Source organism: Orycteropus afer, unplaced genomic scaffold (genome assembly GCF_000298275.1).
Source record: "Orycteropus afer afer isolate SDZICR_OR568_19922 unplaced genomic scaffold, OryAfe1.0 scaffold00771, whole genome shotgun sequence".
In the NCBI taxonomy this organism is placed as follows: Eukaryota; Metazoa; Chordata; class Mammalia; order Tubulidentata; family Orycteropodidae; genus Orycteropus; species Orycteropus afer.
This window is the reverse complement of record NW_006922358.1, coordinates 344986-366828: the sequence shown is the minus strand read 5'-3', so window position 1 is coordinate 366828 and position 21843 is coordinate 344986.

Genomic DNA, 21843 nt, shown 5'->3' with positions numbered 1-21843 from the left:
CTGAGGATGGTTAAAGTTCTTTAAGAAGTTATATGTTTCTAAGGCTCTAAATTACAGGCCTTATTCTTTAGAAAGCAGAAAGAAAAATTTGGGACAAGTTTAATTCTAGATGGGAATTTTGATTTAGACCTAGGAGAGTAATTTTTAATTACTCCAAGCACCTCAATTTTAAAGTGCCCTCACACAGACATAACTGACTAATTAAACACTCGAGTAAAGGATGTACAATCTATTTTCTAATGTCTTAACTTTTGCAAGCATTTTCAAGACTCTTTTCCTGGAACATTCCCCAAACATTGTAATCCACATTGTTACAGCCCTTTGGGAACACAATTCTTTCCTTTACCTATTTAAAACTATACCATTTCTCAAATGCTTCTGCAAACACATCTAAAAACAATGGCTATGAGCTGCTTTTTTCAAAGTTAATGATAAACAAAAGTAAAGCAGCATAAAGTGGATTTTTTTAAAAAACAATGTGGCATTTGACTTGTACCAAAGTCTGTCTTCTCAGCCATGCTGTGCCCAAATTTCAGAGTTCTCCTACACACCAGAATGCATGAACCTTTGTTGTTTTCTTCCTCAGGATTTCTTCTACCTTACCTGAAAGTGGTTCATTCTTCAAAACCTTATAAAATCTCTTAAATCTCTTTCCCATGGGTTCTTTGCAGTACTTTTGGAAGAGATCTCCTCTCATATATGCCAGGTAGTAAAGAGAAAACATTTGTTCCTAGCTCAATATTCCATGAATATTTATTAATCAAAAAATATGAACAAAATTAAAAAGAAAGTAAAATTACTAATAAAACTGCCAGCATGGATTTAAATCTCAACAGACCAAAACACATATTTTTACAAATTAGTTAAAAAAAAAAAAAAAACTTGTAGAAAAAAAAAAAAAGGCAGATGGAAAGTCACAAATTGCCTGGGTAAACAGAAAACTTCTAGAAGAAGGATAATTAAATAAAAGTGTAGTAACTTATTTAGATATTTTATGTTCATAAACTATCAAAGAATTTCAAATCAAATAATCAATATTTTATTTTCAATTTAACAAATTGGTAAAACTCAAAATATATGCTAATTCCCAAACTTTGTGAGAATTTAGTGAGCTGTGTTTCTCCTATATTTGCTGCAAATATACAATCTTTAGGGGATGAATATATGTAGATAGGTATATTGTTCTTGTTGTTGTTATGTGCCGTTGAGTCGGACCCGACTCATAGCGACCCCTCCTTGGGTTACCGAGGCAGTATCAATACGGAAGTAGATTGCCCCATCTTCCTTCCGAGGAGTGGCTGGTGGGTTTGAACTGCCAGCCTTGTGATTAGCAGTCAAGTACCTTAGGCACTATGCTACCAGATAGGTACACACACACACACACACACACACACACACACACACACACATATATATATATATATATATGGTATATTAATAGATAAAAAGTTTGAAACATATAATTGTGCTTTGAGGAACTTTTCATATTTGTCTTCACCTCCCCTAAAGACTGTTATCAAATTCTATTGGTCACAACACCACAATATTTAGACCCTCATTCCCTCCTTTAACACTCAGCAAACTAATTTAATCCCTGTTTATTCTCACCTGCATTGTTATAACAAATATTCAAGTTGATGTCTTTGAATCTTATTTTCCCTATATTTTTTACTACATACAATACTTCATTGTTACTTTCCTATGGTATAAAAACCTACCTTATTTGCTCTTTCAAGATTATGTGCAAATTATTAACCCTGATATGTATTCCCTTAATAATTCATTCCTAATATGGGAGCTCTGGTAGCATAGTGGCTAAAGCACTTGACTGCTAACCAGAAGGCTGGCGGTTCAAACCCACCAGCCACTCCTCGGAAGGAAGGTTGGGCAATCCTACTTCCGTAGTGATATTGCCTCGGAAACCCAAGGAGGGGTTGCTATGAGTCGGGGCCGACTCGACGGCACATAACAACAACAACAACAACAACAACAACAATATTTTTTCCAGCTTTATCAACTATTATATCCTTTGTATACCTTAATTATGCTCATCAGGAATCTGTACATAGAAAAAGAGGCTGTCATTCTAACAGAACAAGGGGATACCACATCGTTTAAAATCAGGAAGTGAGTGCATCAGGGTTGTATCATTTTACCATACTTATTCAATCTGTATGCTGAGTAAATAATCCAAAAAGTTGGACTATATGAAGAAGAACACAGCATTGGGATTGGAGGAAGATTCATTAACAACCTGCAATATACAGATAATACCACCTTGCTTGCTAAACGTGAAGCACTTACTGATGAAGATCAAAGACAGTTTTCAGTATGGATTACACCTCAACTAAAGAAAGCAAAAGTCCTCACAGCTGGACCAATAAGCAAAATCATGAAAAATAGAGAACAGATTAAAGTTGTCAATGATTTCATTTTACTTGAATTCACAATCAAAGCCCACATAAACAGCAGTCAAGGAATAAAATGTAGTATTGCACAGGGCACGTATGCTGCAAAAGACCTCTTTAAAGTTTTGAAGTCACTTTGAAGATTAAGGTGCACTTGGCCCAAGCCATGGTATTCTCATTTGCCTCATATGCATGTAAAAGCTGCACAATGAACAAGGAAGACCAAAGAAGAACTGATGCCTATGAATTATGGTATTGACGAAGAATACTGAAAGTGCCATGGACTGCCAGAAGAACAAATAAATCTGTCCAGGAAAAAGTGCAGCAAGAATGCTTCTTGGAAGCAAGAATTGCCAAACTTTGTCTTACCTACCTTGGTCATGTTGTCAGTAGGACCACTCCCTGGAAAAGAACATCGTTCTTGGTAAAGTGGAGCATCAGTGAAAGAGGAGAAGACCCTCAACAAGGTGGGTTGACACATGGGCTGCAACAATGGGCTCAAGTACAGCAAGGATTGTGAGGATGGCTCAGGACTGGGTAGTATTTTGTTCTGTTGTAAGTAGTGTGACTATGAGTTGGTGCTGACTCAATGACATCTAACAACAACAACATCTTATGCTCTAGATTCAGAGCTACTCTTACAATACCTAGCAGTTTCTCTCATCTGTATCTTTATGTCTGCTGTATCTTCAAACATGAAACTCTTTTCCCTTTGACATGGCCAAGTCCTCTATTTGCCACTATTCCCTATACATTGTATCTAGCATTCAAAAATTTTAAAGAACAATAGTATAAGCCCATATTGTCATCCTATTCCTGACATTCCTCTTCTGTTGCTCCATATAAATGGAGACCAATGCTGTATCTTGGATGGTTGCTTGCAAGCTTTTAAGACTGCAGGCATGAAGAAATGACCTAGGAGGTAAGCACTGAACATGACATTAGGCCCATTAAATGGAATGTCCCATGACCATGTCCCTAAACCTCCAAACCAGATGCGATGAGGTGTTTGTACATAAGCAGCCTCAGCAGTGGATCTTTTTTTGTTGTTGTTGTAAATGTATCTATCTTACAAATTTTGCCAATTCAACTTATTACAGGTGTACTCACGCCATCGAGTCAATTTGATGTATAGGGACCCCTGCTTAGGTTTCCGAGGCAGTATCTCTACAGAAGTAGATTGCCCAATCTTCCTTCTGAGGAGTGGCTGGTGGGTTTGAACCACCAGCCTTCTGGTTAATAGTCAAATGCCTTAGGCACTACACCACCAGAGTTCCCTTAACAGGTGTACTACTTACTAAATATTATGCTTGGTAAATACAAGGTCAGCAGATAACAGGTAAGACCCTCAAAGAGATGGATTCACACAGTGACTGCAACAGTGGACTCAAGAACAGCAATGATTGTGAGGATGGTGTAGGACCAGGGAGTGTTTCATTCTGTTGAACATAGGTTCGCTATGTGTTGAAACTGAGTTATTGACATCAATTACATTAATCATCTGTGCAACCTTTACTCTTAATCCAATGGAATAAGTAGGTAATTGCCTCCATGAACAACTGTCTCCTTTGCCATTAGACATGAGGAACTTAATGGTGTCCATTACCATTACTGAATGGATTGAGCAATGTATCTACAGAGGAATCTTGATCAAAAGAGGGTAAATGGAGAATAGAACTTAAAATTCTCATGGAATTCAAACTTTACAGAGCCTTGAGTCTGGATGAATTCCTGAAACTATTACCCCAAGACAACCTTTAAACTTTTAACTAAAAATATTCCCTGAAGTCTTCTTAAAATCAAACAACAGCTTAGTTTAGGTAGTAAAGAACTTTTAAGAACTAGCTATATGAGATAGAATTGACAATAGCAACTGAAAAGATTCAATGGTATGTTTAGGAGACAGTGGATTTATGTTAATAGGACAGGAATAATTAGGAAAAGTAGTAGTTGCATTACTTGAAGAATATAATTTATATCACTGAATTACATATGAAGAAATAGTTTAATTAGTCTGTGTTCTGCTATGTATATTCTCACCAAAAATAACAAAAACAAAATAAATTAATAATAATAATAAAATTCAATTAATGTCCAAAGTTTTCCTAATCCCTTTAATTGAATATCTGCTCTCCTTTACATGAATAGCCATAAGTTTAGGTTTGTACTTTTGTGAGTTACCAAATTTTACCTTCTTGTCATACAAATTTATGCACTTCTATAATTACCTTAAGATGTAGTGCCTAAGGCATTTAACTGCTAACCAGGAGATTGGCGGTTGAAACCCACCAGCCACTCTACAGAAGGAAGACTGGGTAATCTACTTCTGTAAAGATTTACCACCTCAGAAACCCAATGAGGGTTGCTATGAGTTGAAGTCAACTCAATGGTGGTGTTTTTGTTGTTGTTGTTGTTGTTGTTGTTATAATTACCTTTACTAAATTTTAGATCCATTGATAAAAAGATTTCAGGAAAATATCTGCTGTTCAGGAAATGATTATTGGTACTGCATATATCTCTAAATCTTTAGCAAGCATACACAGATAGAAGTGGAGAAGACTGTGGTAAAATGAGTTTCTTTGTGTGGGCATTTGACTTGGTTCTTTGGAAAACCAGCTTGAGAGATGTTGTCCCTAAACCCTGAACAGTTACCTTTACCTTAGTTTCCTACACCAGATAGTCTGTTCCTTTTACCAGGTTGATTGATATTTACTAAGTAAACTGTAAGCAATTAGGTTTGATACTTTTTATCTGGTCCCGGACTGCAAACTGCCCTGTGATAGGTAATGCATCTTGCAGGGACTGGTCAGTTAACTATGCAAATGAAGTGTCTGTGGCCTGCTAAGAGTGGATTGGTTCATTTATGGTCCCCAGCTGGGAAGGCCTTGCCTAAAGATTGATCAAGAGTTGTGTATATAAGCAGCGGATCCCACAGAGGTCTTTTAGAAACAGAAAGAAGCAGGAAGATAACCATCAGGAAGAAAGAAGAGAAGAATCAGAAAGACAAAGTAAGTTACAGAGCTGTAACACTGTAAAGGGCTGTAAGACTGAAAGAGCTAGAGTCCTGCAAGGGGCCCAGCAACAGAGCTGGTAACAACAAACCACAGGGCCAAGAGGAACCTGTCCTGAGGGGGCCAACAGAAGCCTGCACAGCCGAGAGAAAAGTGAACAAACTGTTCTGTGCTGAAGAAGGGAGATTCTGCTTATATGCTCCCTGATCCTGATCCTGAGTTGTATCCTGTTAATGCTGACCCCAAGTTGTACCCCATTCCTTAATAAACTACTTAATGGTAAGTGTGGTCTGTGAGTTGTAATAATCCATTGCAATGGATAATTGAACTCAGAAGGGACATAGAGAGTACCACGGGAAGGATGTCTGGTGTCAGATTGGTATCAAGTTTGGAAAGTAGAATTATATCTGATATTCACCTCACAGGGATCAGCCTTGGGCTGATCTTTATTCATATTGTGCACCCTGAAGTTCTCCTGCTACTATCACTACTACTACTCCCTGGATTTTACAAGACTGACTACGGTAGCCTGGATTTTGTATTATATTCTGTCCATTTTCTCTTTACATTTGTGTGAACACAGACTACTCTAGGAAGGCAATTTGGTGAATGTAAATTCATTTGTAAATCCTTCAGCAAAATGCTTCTTCAACTAGAAAAGAGAAAGGCAAACACTCTGGTCATTTTGGTTTGGTGTAAAATCAAATACATAGTCAACCATTTTCTTTTGAGTCTTGTTGAGGCAGAGAAGCCTACCTGAGAGAGTTCTTGAGGCAATTGTTGCTTTTTGAAGCCTCATATCAGACTTCAAAACACTTTCAAATGTTTCTGGAAGTAATAAATCATTAATTTAAAACGAATCTTCATTACAAAAGCTTGAATTATTTGATATATCTTGGAAATCCTTGAAGTTATGAATATATATAACCTCAAAAATAGTTATTTTATAAATAAAAATCATTAATTTTAAATCAAAAGAAGATTTCTTCAGTGCAGTCTCCTAAATGTTTTATATCTGATACTCAGTGGAAATTTACTCTTTCTGGCTGCCTTCTCCTTGATACTCTGTTCATTCTATTTGCCTTGATCTCAGATACCATTCCAGCATATGTATATAATTGATTTTGTAAAACTTATAGACAAAACCTGACCCCTATCCTGACTTTTACAGAAAATGTGGCAGCACAACAATTTCAATTATTTTCTTTTTAATTTCATTGCTCCTGAATAATGTTAAAAGAACACCATTGTATTAAAAACAGCCACTATAATAGAAAAATACTCAAAGTACATCATAGATCTAAAATTATTATAAGACTATACACCTGTGATTCCAGGTAACTGTGTGATTTCTAAACAGCTCACAATGGAATGACACACTAAATAGTCTCCCCTCAATTCAAATGTGCTCCTGTAAAAAAGTTAGCACATGTGTCCTTAGTAACTTTGGAAATGACTGAAAACTGTAAGACTAAAGACAACAACAGTGAAGAAAAACCTCCCAGCCATTAAGTCAATTCTGAGTCAAAGTGACCCCCTTTGGGTTTCCAAGGCTGTAAATCTTTATGGAAGTGAATTACCTCATCTTCCTCCTGTGGTGCAGCTGGTGAGTTCGAACTACGGGCCTTCTGGTTAGCAAACAAATGTCTTACCCAGGACACCACCAGAGCTTCTGGAGCTGCATATAAGATAAATAAGTAAATAAGTAAGTAAATAGAAATTACAATTTGCTTCCTCTACTTGATTATGTTATTTCTCATGGGATTAAGTTTTGAAAATTCCCTAACAACTATACATGTATACTGGAATTCCACAATTAAGTAATGAATGGCAGACAATGGGAGTCAAGTTTTTCACTGTTGGAAGGAAGGTTGTAAACAAGGAAGGGAGAAGCTAGATTTATCCATGTGGCAATGTAATATAGTAAAAGATCAATATGAACTGAAGTTTAGCTTAATGTATGGACAGATGGGTACACATGAAATTATACCTCAATATGAGCTTCTACATAAATTGGTATATACACATATATTTATTTTTATTGCACCTGAGAGGACCTAGAAGAAAGACAATGCAGTGCCTAGATCAGGGGTTCTAAACAAAAATTTTCTCTGAGGAAAGGAACCAGCATTTCTTGAAGAAATGGTTGATTTTACACTTAGGGTGAAATACACAAGATAGCAAGATGGGAACAATAATTAAACGCAAAGAAAAACAAACAAACTACAACAACAATAAAACACAATCATGAGAGTATGTCCAAGGGATACCAATGTCAAATAAAAGAGCTCCAAAAGGTCAAAGTGGGTTTAATAAGCAAAACAAAATAAATAAAGTAGTATTGTGTTATATCCAAAGGTATAAAATAAATATCCATGAATCCATCCTGATACAAGTAAATGATTTAATAAAAAAAGAAGAGGAGGAGACTAGACATATCTACCTTGCAAAAGAATTCAAAATAATTTATATAAATACTGCCCACTCAAAGAGATGCAGCATAGCTTCCTACCTCTAAAGTGTGGTCTGCTTCCCTTTATACTGACTTTCTTCTAAATAGTACATCATGAGAAGAGTGGGTAAAAGAGTGCTTTACAATGGATAAATCTCACAAAACTCAGTCAGGGGATCAAGGACAACATCAACAGTGATAAATCTTGTTTATCAACAAGTATGTGGCCTAACTGTGATATGATGAGAATGGCAATTTGTCTTTATGATCGTCTGCCCCAGAATGTAAACATTTCATCCTAAGAAAAACATTAGACAAATCCCAAATTAAGAATCATCTAACAACAACTGACCAAAACTATGAAAGTCATCAAGAACAAGGAAAGTCTGAGAAACTGTCATAGTCTGTTGTTGTTGTTGTTATGTGCCGTCGAGTCAAACCCGACTCATAGCGACCCCTCCTTGGGTTTCAGAGGCAGTATCGCTACGGAAGTAGGATTGCCCAACCTTCCTTGCGAGGAGTGGCTGGTGGGTTTGAACCGCCAGCCGTCTGGTTAGCAGGCAAGTGTCTTAGCCACTATGCTACCAGAGGGAGACACAATAACTAAATGGAATGTGGTATCTTGGATAGAATTCTGAAATGCTAAAAGGTAACAAAAATACCATACTCATGGAAGCTGTTAGGAAGTCCCTTGCTAGTATAAGTGATTAAGTTCTGGACTACTAACAAAATAATTGTCAGTTGAAGCTCATCCAGAGACATATTGGAAACAGGGCCTGGTGCTCTGCTTCCAAATGATCACAACCTTGGGAATCCTATGGAGCACAGTTTTAATTTGCACACATGGAGTCGCTATGAGTCAAAAGTAACTGGACAGCAACTAACAACATTGAAAGACGTTAACACAGGGAAAGCTGGGTGTGGCATATTTGAAAACTCTCCGTACTATCATCACAACTTTTCTGTAAATCTCAAATAATTCTAAAATAACAAAGTTGATTAAAAAAAAATCACAACTCTTTGAGATGGTGCAAACTGTCTTTGTCTTGATTCTCATGGTGTTTTACATGACTGTCTGTACCAGAATTCTTATAACTGTACATTTTATAAAGGGGAATTTTAATACCTGTACACTATACCCAAAAACTTAACTTTAACAACAAAAAAAAAAGTCAAAAAAAAAAAAGGTCCCAAAGTCTTTTGTTCTCAGTAAATCTGTGAAAGTGATAAACCTCAGAACAAGTTCCTCTGTAGACAGAAATGAACAGGAATAAAGATTAACTTTTTGTTGTATTTCCTTGAGGCACAATGCCAGTGATTAGATTTGGGCATTTTCAATTGATTTTAAATGCATTGCAATATAGAGCCAGATGTCAGGGACTAATTTCAGGCAATATCAATTTATTTTAAACACATTGCAACATAGAGAAATGCTTAAGCGGATCGTGTTGGAGTTCTTCCACTTTAGATTTGAGTCCCAATTCTGTCCTTTATTTTCTGTGAAAACTTGGGTAAATCATCTTACCCATCAAAACCTCAATTTTCACATCAGCACAGTGAGAATACTTATGTCATGGACTATTTTAAAAGATACAATATGATAAATCAAGTTTACTGCCAAGCATAATATTTAAATTATAGGAGGAAGTCACTTAATGTTAGAGCATCATTATGTTTATAATAATGTAATTTTATGTTTATAACTGTGTGAGTGTATATAATGAATATGGATGGAGAGGGCAAAGTAAAGGAAAACTAATTAAAACGCAGGCCAAATCCTTCCAATAGTTCTCACAATACAGTCTATTTTTCACCCTGGCTTCTGATACAACATTGAACTAAGAAATAGTGCTAAATGCATGCTGGTGAGGTTGTAACAATCTCATTTTTGTTTAGGGAGAATAAACAACCTAATTAGTGAACTTTGCAATGACCAATTTGCTTCTCCTAGAAATCTAGGGTAAAGGGCTCACTTAGTGGTTTTTGCCCACACAAAAGGAATTATTATTTCCTTCCTGATAAATTGTATAACTCAAAGGTCAATAATGGTATCATGCATCACAAGTCCCTTCTTGTGCCACATACTGCCTCAGGGCACACATTTTAATGTGATCTGTCAGCCCCTACTTAACAGATTTAGTACTTACTTGTAATATATATAGCTTCATTTTTAGAATTTGCTTTCTTCCCAAATAGGACTAAGAAATTGATTGCCAGCTCACTGAGTTGAGAATGGAAGCAGATTGTTGAGCATGAATTACAATCACAAAAATAGCATCAAGATTGCAGATTTGAATATGATAAATAAGAGATAAGTTACAAAAGAGGTGGGGAGACAGCCTGGGCGGTTTTGCCATTAGAAATGGAAGCGATGAGACTTTCTAATAGTTTTTGAGTTTAAGAAAGAGTCATCAGAGCATGCAATAAAAATTTCCATCTACTTCAAAATATGTGAAGATTTACCCTGCTGTCTTTTAAAAGTATGGTCAGTTTCACAGGTCTTTACAAAACCACAAGCAAATAGATCCTTATCTAACATCAATTTTTGAAGAAGTAGGAAATATGCCAGATTTAGAGTATTAAAATCTATATTCACACTCTGCTTTATTACGTCATGCCTAATATTATATTGGTAAAGACATTTCCCCAATCTAAATGAGGGAGTCTTCTATAATCTGCATCATGAGGTTGTTGTGAGATGCGAGTTGGTACAAAGAACTTGGAAAATGTAACTCATAATTATAATAATGTATACTTTTTCATTGACTTACATTTGAAATAATACTATTGTTACGTGCAGTCCAGTCAGCCCCGACTCATAGTGACCCCTCAAATACTATAACACTTGCTAAATGCATACATGTGAGAGTTAAAGTGGTATGTCACCTTGGCTGGCCATGATTCTCAGTGCTTTAGCAGTTATAATGTACAGTCAGCCTCCATGATGAGATCTGCTATGAGCAGCAAATCAGTTGAAAGGGAAATTCCTCAGGGGTGTGGCCTGCTACCAACATATATGGAGGTACTGGCAAAGCTCCCTGGCTTTTTGCTCAGTCTGGACCATGCATCTGGCTCATCTTCATCCAATTTCTGGTTCTTGGACTTGAACCTATGGCCTACCATATTGTCTGCCAATTTCGCCACTGGCTTTGCTTCTCTAGAGAATCCAGCCTAAGATATATTTAAGCATATTATTTAATTTTCTAGTTCTTCATCCATACAGTGGAATCATAAATACGTCTTGGTTTTTTGAGAGTTCAAATGGTATTTAAACACTTAGCAACGTGGCACAGTATAAAAATTAATAGTGATTATTGTTGTTGTTATGTGCCATAGAGTCGGACCTGACTCATAGCGACCCCTCCTTGGGTTTCTGAGGTGGTATCACTACAGAAATAGATTGCCCAACCTTCCTTCCGAGGAGTGCCTGGTGGGTTTGAACCGCCAGCCTTCTCTTTAGCAGTCAAGTGCCTTAGGCACTATATCCTCCATTTTTATCTAGAAAAGTTGATACTGTGTTGTTATCCTTGCTGTCAAGTTGGGCTTCAACTCATGGTGACCCTATGTACAATAATAGAATGCAATGTTGTCTGGTCCTCCTCCATCTTTACAATTATTGATATGCTTGAGTCATTTTGTGGCTACTGTGTACACTGAATGACTTCCTAGGTGGCTTATCTTCCAATACTATACTGGATACTAAATTTGGTTGTGATACACAGGCTTTCATTGGCTAATTTTCAGAAGTAGTTCCCCCAGACTTCCTTATTCTGCTGAAAACTGTCCACCATGGTGACCATACTGTTTATATGAAATGCTGGTGGTATACTTTCCAGCATCATAGCAACATGCAAGGCTTCACATTATGACAAACAGACAGACAGATGATGGGACATTGTCTAAGTCACATTAACATAGGTCCTGTCATGTTTTCAAAATTCAATCCTAAATAGTGTTTTTAAGTATAGTGCATAGATCACATGCTTTAGAATCAATTTGAGACAAGGTGCTTGTTTTTAATGCAGATTCCCTAGCTTTGCCTAAAGCCTACAGATACAGACATGTGAACAGGAAACCTGTTCACATATTTCACAGGCTTCCAGGATGTATCTAATGAACAGGAGAGCCATAGGAGTTATCATACAAACTGCCTCCCCTACTCCCTTTTTATACAACCTGGGGAAAATTTGAGAGTGGAAAGGAGAATTATTAATCATTACAGAAAGACTTTTGGCAGATGAACTGGTACATATAGTCACCATGCATTTAAGCACCAAATTGACCACCACTTACAGCAGTGATTCTCATTTCTGGGTGCACATTAGAATCAACTGGGGCACTATTAAAAAATATAGGTGTATAGGATCTACTTCAAAAGCAATTAAATTAGGCAGTGGCATTTTAAAGTAGCTTTCCAGATGATACTAAGTGGAATCCTTTTATATCCATTAAACCTATGATCACATTCTAAAAATAACTGAAAAAAAAAAAACTTAGTTAGAAAAATAGAGATGACATTGCCCCATTTCAAAATAAATCTGAAATAACTTTGCCCAAAGTTATCAGGAGGTTCTTGTATGTGTTAAACTCTGTGTAAAACAATACAGTACAACCAGAAGGTGACTTGCTATAGTTACTTGACTTGTATGAGCTAACAAGGGTGACATGAAGCATCCTTCTAGGATCAGAAGATAGTGTAAAGGAGAAATGTCACTGATCAGAAAATGCTTCCAGTACTCAGCAGAATCACATTTTCAGTCCTCTGAAGAGATGGCTAAGAGGAGAAGAAAGACGGCTTTTGACTGAGGGTGTGTACTTAAAAAGGAGGCAAGAAATTATTCTCAGATGTGACGTCTATTTCCACGTGGAAGGCATGAGCCTGATGAAAGGCAAGTTGGGTGTTCTGGTTACCTAGTGCCACTATGATAAGAATATACCACAAATGGGATGGCTTAAAGAAGCAGGAGTTTGTTCTCTTAGAGTTTGGAGGCTTTAAGTCCAGGTTCAAAGTGCTAGGCTCTAGGGGCTGGGTGAAAGCCCCTCTGCCTTGGGCTTCAGCTCTGCCTGTGGCTCCTGGCCCACTGAAGATGGAGGCTTTTCTTCACTCAGCTGCTGGCTATTGAGGCTGACAAGCTCAAGGTTGACAAGTAAAAAGGCACAGCCCCAATGTTACCAAACCACATAGCAGGCCATTAAGCCAAGTCCATTAAAAGTCCCAAGGTCAGCAGAGTTTGGCAGGCTGCTGAACAACAACAGGGCTAGAGATGTCATAAGCTAGAGACTATCCCTAAGGCTTTCCTTATATACAGGAAGCAGACCACATCCCTAAGGCAGCTACTCAGCTGCTCACAGTAGATTCCACCATGGAGTTGATTACCAGTCTCACCATGGGGAATACTAACTACATCCAGCTGCTCAGCCATTCAACCAGGCCCAACTAAGTTGATACACAACTACCACACTGGGGAATAGAAAGTAGCAGAGGCAAGTGATTCTTGCCTCAAAAAAACCCATGATGACTTTGTAAGGCCTGATGTTGAGTTTTGGAGTCAGGGAATACTCATAGCATGAATGAGTTCAGAGGCTATCACTTCTAATGCTAGGTTTGGTGATTAATTTCAGAAATATTTTTCAGGCCTCTAGGCCTTGATCATTAGAAGACAGAACTAATGAGATTGAAGACAAATACCTCAATACTACTCTGTTAAGGGATCAATCAAATGAAAGATCAAAAAAAATGTAGAAAGCCGACGATTCATGTGGGATACCATCAAAAGGAATAGCCTATGTGTAATCAAATTCTAGAACAGGAAGAGACAGATAAAATCACATAGAAAATTGTCAAAACTTTATAGGAAGAGAATTTCTCTACTTGATGAAAGACAAGAGTATATTCATCAAAGAAGCTCAATGAAGTGCGAATAGGATAGATCTCAAATGAAAATCACCAAGACATATCATGAGCTCACTAAAACCAAAGACAAAGAAAGAATCCTGAAAGCAGCATGAGAAAAATGAAAAGCTATCTACAAAAGGCAACCAAAATGATGAAGCTCTGATTTCTTAGCAGAAACCATGCAGGTGAGAAGGCAATGGGATGACATATAAAACCCTGAATGAAAAAAATTTCCAACCAGGAATTATATACTCAACAAAATGGCCTATCAAATATGAGGGTGAAATTAGGAGATTTCTTAATAAGCAGTAATGAAAGGAATTTGTTAAAACCTGACCAACTTTACAAAAGATGTTAAAAGATGTCCTTTGGACAGAGAACCAACAACACAAACAATAACTGATGATTAACACACATGATGACATAACCCAGAAACTCACTCAGTTATAGAAGTATACAAAGTAAAATAAGCTTGTAAGACTGAAAAGAGGGAACCAGAGACATCAGTTGGTAAATGAGGACAACTACAAACCAAACAGAGGGAATAAATAGTGTAGTTACAGAGCTTCTAAAGGGTGAGGAAGTCAAGACAATTGTGAGATAGAACACTGTTTTAAACTTGGGAAGTAAACAACAGGGTAACTTCAAAGGAAAATAATAAACCTTCACATCAAAACAAAAAAGAGGACAAGCACAAATATTTAGCAAATACTAAAACAATACCAACAAAGCAGATGATAAGATGATTCATAAACAATATGAGGTCACCACACAAAATTGTATGGAACAAATAAATCAGCAACACCATGAAAAAACACACCACAAAATGACATCAATCAGTTCATACTTACCAGAAATTAACTCTGAATATCAATGGACTAAATGCACCACTCAAAAAGTGAAGAGTTGCAGACTGTATATGAAAATATGACCCATCAATATGTTGTCTACAAGAGACTCTCCTTACCTACAAAGACAAAACTAGACTAAAAATAAAAGGTTAGAAAAAGGTGGACCAAGCAAATGGCAACCAGAAAAGGACAGGAGTGGCAATATTAATTTCTGATAAAATAGACTCTAACACAAAAATGACCATAAGACTTTTGCATTCTGGTCCAAAGTGAAAAATGAGATAAAAAAAAAAAAAATTCCTTCAGTCAAACAAGAATGAAAACACAAAATATCACAGTCTTTGGGGCACAGCAAAAGCAATGATCGGGGGCAATTTACAGCAATAGATTATACACACATGAAAAAAGAATAAACAGCCAAACTCACCACTTTAAGCCAATATCTCCAACAATTAGAAAAAGAGCAGCAATAAAAAGCCTACAGATAATAGAAGAAAAGAAATTATAAAGTTATGAGCAGAAATAAACAGAAAATAGAAAGACAATGGAAAAAATCAACAATACTAAAAGTTTGCTTTTTCAAAAGATTAATAAAATTGACAAAACACTGGCAAACAACAAAGGGAAAGGAGAAGATGCAAAGAACATGAATAAGAAATTAAAGTGGTTACATCACAACAGAACTAACAGATATAAAAAGAATGATATCAGGATACTATGTTGGAGTTTGTACTCCAACAAACTTGAAAACATAGAAGAAACAGACAGGTTTCTAGAAACACACTACTTATCTAAACTAAGACACACTGAAATAGAAAATCTGAACAGCTTCATAACAAAAGAATAAATTGAACAGGTCATAAAAACATAATCAACAAGAAAATTCTGACCATGAGGGTTTCACTGGAGAATTCTACCAATCACTCAGAGAAGAGCTGACACCAAACCTACTCAAAGTATTCCAGAACAAAGAAAAAGATAGAATCTTTCCTAATTCATTTTAAGAAGCAAGCATAATCCTGATACCCAAACCAGGCAAAGACACCACTAGAAAGAAAACTACAGAGCAATACCCCACATTAATATAGATGTAAAAATCTTCAGCAAAATCCTAGCCAAAAGACTCCAACGACATATCAAAAAAATAATACATCATGATCAAGAGGGGTTCATGCCAGGTATGCAAGGATAGTTCAACATTAGAAAAAAAAATCAACATAATCCATCATATAAATAAAATAAAGGAAAAGATTCACATGATCATATTAATAGATGCAGAAAAGGAATTTGATAAAATCCAACATCCGTTCCTCATAAAAACCTCCCAGAAAAATAGGAATAAAAGGGAAATTTCTCAACATAATAAAGTGTATATATGCAAGATCAACACCACCATTATTCTCAGTTGAGAGAGAATGAAACCATTGCCCCTGCGAACAGGAAACAAACAAGGCCTCTATCTCCACTTCTATTCAACACTGTATTGGAAGTCCTAGCCAGGGAAATAAAGCAAGAAAAGGACATCAAAGGCATCCAAATTGGTACAGAATGAAGAAAGCTATTCCTGTTTGCAGATGATATGATCCTATACATAGAAAACCCAAGAGAATCAGTAAGAAAATTACTGGAACTTGAAAGATTTAGCATAGTGGCAGGACACAATATAAACTTACAAAAATCAGTTGGATTCCTCTACACCAGCAAAGAGATTGCTGAAAAAGAAATAAGAAAATCAACACCATTCACAATAGCTAGCAAAGAAATAAGATACGTGGGAATAAATCTGACCAGGAATGCAAAAGACGTATACAAAGAAAACTACAAAACACTATTTCAAGAATATGTAAGAGATCTGCATAAATGTAAGGACAACATGCTCACAGATAGGAATATTGAACATTGTGAAAATGTCAGTGTTACTCAAAGCCATCTACACTTTCAGTGCAATCTCAATCCAAATCCCATCAGCATTCTTTAAAAATATGGAAAAACCAGTCACTAGGAGCTCTGGTGGTGTAGTGCCTAAGACATTTGAGTTCCAACCAGAAGGCTGGCAGTTCAAACCCACCAGCCACTCCTCAGAAGGAAGATGGACAATCTACTTCTATAGCGATACTGCCTTGGAAACCCACGGAGGGGTTGCTATAAAGTCAGGGCCGACTCAGTGGCAGTGAGTTTGGTTTGCTTTTTGAATTTTATATGGAAAGGAAAAAGATCTTGGATAAGCAAAGCACTATTGAAGAAGAACAAAGTAAAAGGTCTCACACTCCCAGATCTCTAAACCTAGTATACAGCCACAGTAGTCAAAACAGCTTGTAATTGGTACAACAACAGACACATAGACCAGTGGAACAGAGTTGAGAATTCAGAAATAGATCCATCAACCTATGGTCAGTTGATCTCTGACAAAGGGCTGAAATACATTCAAGGGAGAAGAGACAGTCTCTTTCACAAATGGTGCAGGCAAAAATGGATATCCATTTGTAGAAAACTGAAACTAGTTCACACCATACACAAAAACAAACTCTAGATGGATCAAAGACTTAAATGTGAAACCTAAAACTATGAAGTTAATCAAAGAAAAAATAGGCATTACACTACTAGAGCTCCTTAAGGGAAAAATTTATGAGCTACAAATTATGGCATAAGTAAACTATCAAGTGTAACCAAAGATGCACAAACAGCAGAAGAAAAACTAGATGATTGGGACTTTCTAAAAATTAAAGTTTTATGTGCATCAAAAGACTTCTCCAAAAGAGTGAAAAGAGAATGTACAGATTGGGAAAAAATATGTGCCAATTACATATCAGACTAAGGACTTGCCATTAAAATTTATAGAAAACTCCACCTCTAGATCAAAAAGACAAACAGTCCAATTAAAAGATGGGCAGAAGACATGAATAGACACTTCACCAAAGAAGATATTCAGGCAACCAACAAACACATGAAGATATGTTTATGATCATTAGCCATTAGAAAGTTGCAAATCAAAACAACCTTGGGATGCCATCTCACCCCAGCATTAACACCAAAGTTCAACAAGACAGAAAATAACAAATGATGGAGAGAATATGGAGGGATTGGGACTCTCATATATAGCTGGTGGGACTGTATTATGATACAATCACTATGGGAAGTAGTATGGCAATTCCCTAAAAGTTGGAAATAGAAATACCATTTGATCTAGCAATCCCATTACTAGGTATATATCTTAAAAAGTGAGAGGCAGGACACAAATAGATATATACACACCCATGTTCATTGCAGCACTACTCACAATAGCAAAGAGATGGAAACAACCTAAGTGGCCATCCACAGAGGAATGGATAAACAAACTATGGTACATACACACAATGAAATACATACTATGCAACCCTAAAGAATAATTTAGAATGGGCAAAACACTGCATAACGTAGATGAACTTGGAAGACATTATGCTGAGTGAAACAAGTCAATCACGGAAGGACAAATATTGTATTAGTCCGCTAATGTAAAAAGTCAAGGAATGGTTTACACACAGAAGGAAACTTTCTTTGCTGGTTACCAGGGATGAGAGGAAATGAGAGGAGAGGAAAAATTTCTAGACAGGTTAAAAAAAATGGATATATATATATATATATATATATATACACACATACACACACATACCAAAATATATATGAAAGATTATTAGTGGTTACTAGGGGTAGGAGGGGGGGAGGGGTAACTTTTGTTTGGGGGGCATTGAGTTTATGCTAATAGGTGGTGGAATATTTTGGATAAGGATAGCAATAATGGTGGCACAACATGAAAAATGCAATCAATGTCCCTGAGTTGTAAATGTAGAAGTTGTTAAGTTGTTGAATGTTTTGCTGTGTGTATTTTCACCACAATGAAAGTTTAAAAAAAAATCAGTGAAATGCTGCATTTAGAAATATTTTTCTTATAGATTCAAATGTTGAAGAGTCTGAGAATTCATGACACAAAATTTTGTGCATGTATATATATATATATATATATAAAAGGTTGGGCAATCCTACTTCCATAGTGATACTGCCTTGGAAACCCAAGGAGGGGTGGCTATGAGTATGAGTCGGGGCCGACTCGACGGCACATAACAACAACAAATATATATATGTATATATACTTTTTTTTAATTTACTGTGTTTTTGGTGAAGGTTTATGCAACTATTTAGGTTTCCATTCAACAATCTCTTCTTAAGTTGTTCAGTGGCATTCGTTACATGCTTCACAATGCGTGACATTATTTGCTTTCGGTATTCTGTTCCATTAATCTAGTTTCTTTGTCCCTTTATATTTTCACCTTTGTTTTAAAGTAATTGTTGCCAATTTGGTCTCAAGTGATTTTTTAAAGGAGTACTTATGAGTGATATTCATTATTTTTTGAGCCAATTTGTTATTTAGCCTCAAGTTGACCTCAGGGGTTAGTTTTAGTTCAGGTTTGAAGAGTATTTGGGGACAATAGTCTCAGACAGTTTTCCAGTCCTCAGGAGGCCTGGTATTTTATTTTTGTTTGTTTTTTAGGAATTTGAAATTCTGTTTCACATTTTTCTCACATTGTATCATGGTTTATCAGTTGTGGCTCTGATTAGAACAATGTAGTAATATCTAGGAACCATCTAGTTCTTAAAGTAGCAAAGATTAATAAAGTATTTGCCAACAATTTCATCATAGAATGTTTTATAAAATTAATAATTACTTATATCTCCAGCATTAGAATTTCTAGGATCATTATTTTAAATAGAATCTGGTAGGTCATCTGGTGTAATCCTTCCATTTAACAATTTTCTTCACTTAGATTTAGACATGTTTATTTTTAAAAAAATACATCATTACCTTTGAGAGTGTCTGCTGCCAAATCATATAGAGAATAGATTTGGTTTTTAAAAATATGTTTGTGCTTTTATATTGCATAAAATGGCCTATGTAAGTAGTTGGACCTGTGGCCTTGGGACAATAGTCCCAGGGGCATCAAGCTCAATTGGCATAACATACTACACAAAAAAACTGGTCCATGCCCTACTTTGGCGAGTAATGAATGGGAACTTAAAAGCTTGCACTCAGCCATCTAGATGAAAGGATGGGTCTCTCCTCATCCAGAGTAAAGAAGAATGAAGAAAACCAAAGATTCGTGGAAACAATTAGTCCATGGGACTGGTACACCATGAATTCCTCAGCCTATAAGACTATGAGACCAGAAGAACTAGATGGTACCCAGCTACAACTGTCAACCACTCAGAGGGGGATCTATGTAGGAGATTCTGGATAGAGGGGGAGAAAACGTGAAACAAGACTGTGGCCCCATAGCTGCTTTCAAGTCTAAGATTAAACCTATTCCTGTGGCTTCCAGCCAAACAAAAACAAGCATATGAGGTGAACATTTACATTAGGTAGATAAACCCCTTGGAGAGATCAATCATGGGAAAATAGAATGTCTGTGAGTGTACAGGGAGATGGCTCAGAGGGGCAGTAGAGTATGGAGGATAGGACACAGGGAAGAGGTGACTATGGGGAGTGTGGTGGTTATATTTTTGTGTCAACTTGGCTAGGCCTGGTTGAGTGGCTGGGCAGCTGGATGTAGTATAGTATTCCCCATGATGAGACTGGTAATCAACTCCATTGTGGAATCTACTGTGAGCAGCTGAGTAGATGACTTTGGGTATGTGTTCTGCTTCCCATATATAAGCAGCACATTTGGGAATAGTCTCTAGCTTATGGCATGCTTGGACCCTGCATGTAGCCATGTCATTGTTCAGCAGTCTGCCATGCTCTGCCAACCTTGGGGCTTACAATGGGCTTAAATTAATGGCCTGCTGTGTAGTTTGGTAACATCGGGACTGTGCCTTTTTATTTGTCAACCTTAAGTTTGTCAGGCTCAGCAACCATCAGCTGTCTAAGTGAAGAAATGCCTCTAGCTCCAGTGGGCTGAAAGCAGGAGGCAGAGCTAGACCCCAAGGTTGAGGGGCTTTCACCCAGCCCCTAGAGCCTGGCACTTTGAACTTGGACTTAAAGCCTCAAAATTGTGAGAGCATAGACTCCTGTTGGTTAAGGCCATTCCATTTGTGGTATATTCTTGTCAGAGCAGTACCAGAACAGGGAGGAAGTAGGAAGAGAGCTGTTGCATTGTGGGAAATTGCAGTCAATGTCATGAGACAAAGTATATGTGAGCTGCTGTATGGAAAATGAATTTGCTCTGTAAACTTTTACCTAAATCGTAGTAAAATTAAAAAAAAAAAAAAAGATCTATGTAGCACAGTATTGCCCAGGGTAGCATTTGGAGGACTTTGGTTACATTTTACACTTTTTCTGGCAAACCTTTGTGAAAGACTGAGTTGATTTTCCATATACTCTGATTTATTGAATTTTTTCAGTCTTCTATTTTACTCTGTATATGTCATGATTTAGAATACCCATATTTGTTTTCTCAATAAATGTACTTAACATGTCAAAATGATAATATTTTTTTCTTCTCTTTAGTATGTAAAATTGACATTCTTTTTTTTTTATGAAGTTGCCAGAGTTTTTTCTTACATGTTTATTTTCATCTCATTCATAATTGGTACTGTTTATTCTTTCATACAATTTAGAGGTGACAGATTTCATTTTTTTATCCTTATAGTAAATGAAACAGCTTTCTGTGTTTCTAGATCTCACTTATTGCATCCATTAGTTTGAAAGATTTTCATTTGTTTGCTTTGACAATAATGTTTGATTGATCTTCCTGAGAATTGTTCTGCTTAGTTGCAAAGAAGGAACTAAATATAATAGAGTATTTTCTCTTGAGCAATGCTATTTCTATTTAATTAAATCCATTTGAATTTTTTCTCAATTAACAATTTCTCAGGCATTGTCATCCTACTTCTTTTCCTTCCTTCACTGCCTAATTGCTAAAAATATGGGTGAAACCTGCTACTTTCATTCCTCACTTGTAAGACTCTATAATAGGTCTCTAATCTTTTTACCAAAAGCCCTAGCCTCTGGATCAATTACCTACTTTAAGAAGTAACACTAAACAAAGTAACCATCTAAGAATCCAAAGGGCTTGTGCTTAGTAACCGGGTGCCAGGTAAGCATGGGCGGGCTTGTGCTTACTCACTTATCTGCACTGAACACTTTCCCTTGTTACCCTCCGAGAGGGACCGGGTCTCTGGGAGCAAGGTAAGCACGGGCGGGCTTGTGCTTACTCACTGATCTGCACTGAACACTTTCCCTTGTTACCCTCCT